We start from the raw sequence: 5,137 nt of genomic DNA, 5'->3' as shown, positions 1-5,137 counted from the left end.
CAGACTGATAAAATTTAAGGTAGAAAATACATTTTATTCATCTCTGTCTCTCCAATACCAAACACAATAGTTTGATGAATGAATATTGTTAACTGAAGGTATGGGAAAATTGATTTCTAAGACCTAAAGTAATCTTATTAAAAATTCATCTGTGTTGATTTTTCTGAGTACACAAAGTCCATCCTCATTATAAACAGTTCAATACAAAAAAATTTAATGAGAAAGTAAAACTTCACAGTTGCTCAATCTTCAGTTTTTCTATCTAAAAGGTAATATATATGAGAATTTTTTTACTTTAAAAAATAGGATCACATTATAGAGAAGTTTTGAAACCTGTTTTTTTTTTTCCTTAAACATGTATCTAGGTCTCACTAACTACACATCTAGATTCTCTCTCCTCCTTTCTAAAGGATGCATAATGTTCTTTTATTTGGCAGTACCATAATTCAATCATTCTCCTACTGATGGACATTTAGAGTATTTTCAATTTTGTGATACAATATACAGTGATATAATGGTATCTTTGCATGTATACTTTGCATTCATGTGAGATTATTTTAAAGTTAATATTGTATGAAAGCAATATATATACACAAATTAAGAAATTAAATAGCTTTAAAACACTGATTTTCTTTTTTTTAGCAATTCTTTTTTTAATCAATTCTTTTCTTTAATGTTTATTTATGTATTTTGAGAAAGAGAGAGAGAGAGTGTGTGGGGGAGAGGCAGAGAGAGGGGGAGAGGGAGAGAGACAGAATCCCAAGCAGGCTCCACACTGTCAACACAGAGCCCGTTGCCAGGCTTGATCTCATAAACCATGAGATCATGACCTGAGCTGAAATCAGGAGTCTGATACTCAACCTACTGAGCTACCCAGGCTCCCCCCACCTTTTTTTTTAAATGTTTATTTATGTTTGAGAGAGAGAGCACGAGCTGGGGAGGGGCAGAGAGAGAGGGGAAGAGAGAGAATCCCAAGGAGGCTCCTCACTGTCAGTGTGGAGCCCAATGCAGAGGCTCAAGCTCATAAACCATGAGATCATGACCTGAGCTGACGTTGAACACTTAACCAACTGAGCCACCCACATGCCTCTGAAAGACTGATTTTTTCTTTCTTTCTTTCTTTCTTTCTTTCTTTCTTTCTTTCTTCTTTCTTTTGTTCTTTCTTTTTTATATAATTTACTTATTTTTTAATTTACATCCAAGTTAGTTAGCATAAAGTGCAACAATTATTTCAGGAGTAGATTCCTTAATGCCCCTTACCCATTTAGCCCATCCCCCCTCCCACAACCCCTCCAGTAACCCTCTGTTTGTTCTCCATATTTAAGAGTCTCTTATGTTTTGTCCCCCTCCTTGTTTTTATATTAATTTTGCTTCCCTTCCCTTATGTTCATCTGTTTTGTCTCTTAAAGTCCTCATATGAGTGAAGTAGAAGACTGATTTTCCTAAGTAGTCATTTGCTTCATTTCCATTGCCCTTCCCAAACCCTCCAAAGAATGGTTAAAACTCTCCCAAAATGAATAATGGTTCCTTTTTCCCTTAAAGTCATATTATGGAGGTTTATTTTCTCCTGCTCTGTTTAAACTAAATATGTTCTAGGATATCTGCACAGCTGACTCCCTAGGCTTTACATTCACTTCTTGGCTGTGCATATATAATGTTCCCTCAACCCAGGGTGTTCCATTTTTATTTAACTGTTTGTTTACTCCTCTGTTTTGTAATAGCTTCCTGAGAAATGGTGTATAGAAGGTAATTTTTTTTACATTCAATACATATTTGCAAATGTCTTTATTTCATCCTTACACTTGATTGATGATTTGGCTTGGAAAGAATATTTCCTCAGAAATTTGAAGACATTGCTTCCATTGTCATATAGCATTTAATGTTGCTGTTGATATATCCGATGCCATTATGATTTCTGATCCTTTATATATGATCTATTTTTTCCTCTCTGGAAGATTTTAGGATATTCTCTTTGTTAATAGCGTATTGAAATTTCATTGTGTTGAGCCTTATGTAGAACGTTTTGTTTTGTTTTTTTAAGTTCCCTGGGATGGACACCAGACGTTTTTCAGATGGGAAAGTGTTGTATTATTCTTTAATAATTTATTTCTCTTCACATACTAACCCTGCCCTGCCCTGAGAGAACAATTCCTGTGGACTATAATTATAATGGCTGGTTTCTGGTTAGGTTTGGCCAATGTGAGATCACAGGGCATCACAGGAAGAGAGAGAAATCAAAATATTTCTTCTCTGCTGTATCCCTTATGTAGAACCATATCTCTCACACAGTAGCTATATCTCCCACTGGGAGGCCCTTGCTCCTGGGCTCAAGTTGTCACTGGGCTTCATTTATACTACTTCCCCCTCTGACCTAGCCACTTCTGCCCTGGGAATATAAGTTTCCCATTGTGGCTAGTCTCTGGACACGATAGCACCCTGTATGTTCCCTAATTTTTCTTGCTCATACTTCTTTAAGTAGTCACTTGCTAAAAATCTCTTTATCTGCACCATAGAGGGTGAATTGGGTTTGCTATTGGGACTCTTTTATAGCCTGTTCTCTTTCTCTGTGTCTCTCCCTTTTCTAAGAAATATTGAGCTTCCTGGACTAACCCTCTAACTTTCTCATCTATTTTCCATTTCTATGTCATCTCTTGGATCTTCCTTCTGGGAAATTTCCTTGTCTTCATCTTCCAACTCTTGTATGAATTTCTTATTTCATATTTTTCAATCATATTTTTCATTTCTAAGAGCTCCCTTTATTCTCTGATCTTCCTTTTTAATATGGCATTCCATTGTTGTTTATTCATGTTTCACAGATATAATTTATTTATCTTCCTGCGTTGTCTATGCTTTCCAAAAATTCCTTTGTTTTGGTGTCTGCCTTTCATGATAGAGACATTCCTCAAATGTCAAGTGACTTTCACATAATAGGTGGTTGTTGGTTTTGTGTACTCAAATGGGGCTTGTCCTTGGTGAGCTTTTCTTTGGGGTCATGAAAAAGGAATCCACCTGCTTTATTGTAGGGCCTCCAAAAATCTTTTCCCTTGTGCTGTTAAATTTTTTCAGAAGAGAATCTGCCAACCTCTTGTCTGGCATTCTTGGAGCCAAGGGCAGAAATTAGGCTGAGCAGCGTCAAGTTCAAAATGGACTTTCATTTAATGGGAATATTTTTTCTGGAAGAAATTCCTTGAAGTGAAATTGTGGTATCCAAGGATATGCATTTTAAAATTTGATAGATTCCAATGTGATTTTGGAAACATCCAAAGAAAGAAGTTCAATATGGCTTAAAAGAACCAAGCAAATGCATTTTATAAGCTTTAAATGCCAGAAGAATTTAATAAAGTGTTTTCCTTATGGAATTAATGTTCCAAGTGGTAAAATAGACTGAAATAAATTCTTCTTTTCTACTTTGCTTCAGCATTAGTGCTAACATAGGTTGTTTGAAAGAGTAAATTCTTCATCTTTCTAGAAAACAAAATTATATTCTCCAAAAAATAAAAAACAAAAAAACATTTAGTTGGTATAGCAGTAGAAACAAAAATGGAAATCTATAAAGAAGTGCTTGGTCTTATTTATCTATAAGGACCTAGGGAAATAGCAGATTAAAAAAAACTGCTTAAACCACACGATCTTTAGTCACTGATTTTGAGTTTATGACTTCAGTGTTTATGGGAGATTTAATCTCAAAGCAGTGTTTTCTCTGTAGGTTATGAGAATAATTAGGGCAAGAAACTATTCAATAACACACCAGAGAGAGGCAGGCCACAGAACATGAAGATAGTTATTGCTAGAGTACCTAAATTATATTCAGGTCATAACTGACCTGTATGACCTAGCTGTATGCTAATCAAAGGAGGTTTTTTCTTTTTTATAATTGCTAATCATCTTACCCAATAAGGGTACTCCATATTTTGTGCTAAATTCCTCGCTACATAGTAGACAATAAGAAACTCTTCATAAACTCTACTTCTGAGAGGCCAAGTCTCAGCCACAAATAGACATTTCCCTTCCAAAATGATTGTAACGAAGTCTTCAAGTTTTCTGTCTCTATGGTGACAACTTGATGCAGACAGTTGAGGACTAGTACATGAAATATGCCTTGCCTTTTCAAATTCTGTAACAACATAAGCTCATGGACACCAATCACTGCTGTGTAATAGCAATCACTTTACCATTGCTAAACTGGAGCTGGGATTTCTTTCTTTTCTTTTCTTTTTTAATGCTTATTTAATAAGAGAGAGAAAGTGAGAGGGGGAGGGGCAGAGAGACAGGGAGAGAGAAAATCCTAGGTAAGCTCCATGCCATCGGTGCAGAGCCCGACACAAGGCTTCATCCCACAAACTGTGAGATCATGACTTGAGCTGACATCAAGAGTCAGATGCTTAACCAACCGGGCCACCCAGGCGCCCCCGGAACTGGGATTTCTTAGCAAAGAAACAAAAGTGAGAAAATATATCCAATCTACATTGTACCTAATCTTTCTTACCTGTAGCTATCGCTGAATTTTGCTTAAAGAAATGCAGTTAAGGAGCATCTGACTGGCTCGTTTGGAAGAGCATGCAACTCTTGATCTTGGGGTTGTTTGAGCCCCACATTGGATGTAAAGATTATTTAAAAATAAAATCATAAAAAAAAGAAATGCAATTAAATGCTTTATATTGGCAAATGTGCAGTCCAAGAACTAGCTCATAGTCAACAAAATATAAACTTCTACTATGTTCCAGATACTGTATTCTATACAGATACTCACCATTGTCAATAAATATTTGCAAATTAATGATTTTAAGAGTACTAATACCACCAAAGATTACTCTATCTTTTCTCAATATCACTTAGCCATGTCAGAATACAGAATGAATTCAAAGGGGAGGGTGTCAAATAACTACTTCCTGTTATACTCTATGGGAAGTAGCTTAGCCCCCCATTTATGCTATCTCTGGTCATGGTACTTTGTGAGATGACTTAGGCAGCTAACATGTAAATAAGCTTAACTCTGTACTCCACCCATGTAGTGAAAACACAGGCCTGCCCAGACTTGGTATTTAGAAAACTAAAATAAGACTCCTTGTTTGACTCAGCTCCTAAGAAGTCATTACACATGGGGCAAAAGACCTCTTCTTGAAGATCTCTCTAGAAA

This window comes from Lynx canadensis, chromosome C1, assembly GCF_007474595.2.
Source record: "Lynx canadensis isolate LIC74 chromosome C1, mLynCan4.pri.v2, whole genome shotgun sequence".
Classification (NCBI taxonomy): domain Eukaryota; kingdom Metazoa; phylum Chordata; class Mammalia; order Carnivora; family Felidae; genus Lynx; species Lynx canadensis.
This window is presented reverse-complemented; position numbering follows the sequence as displayed.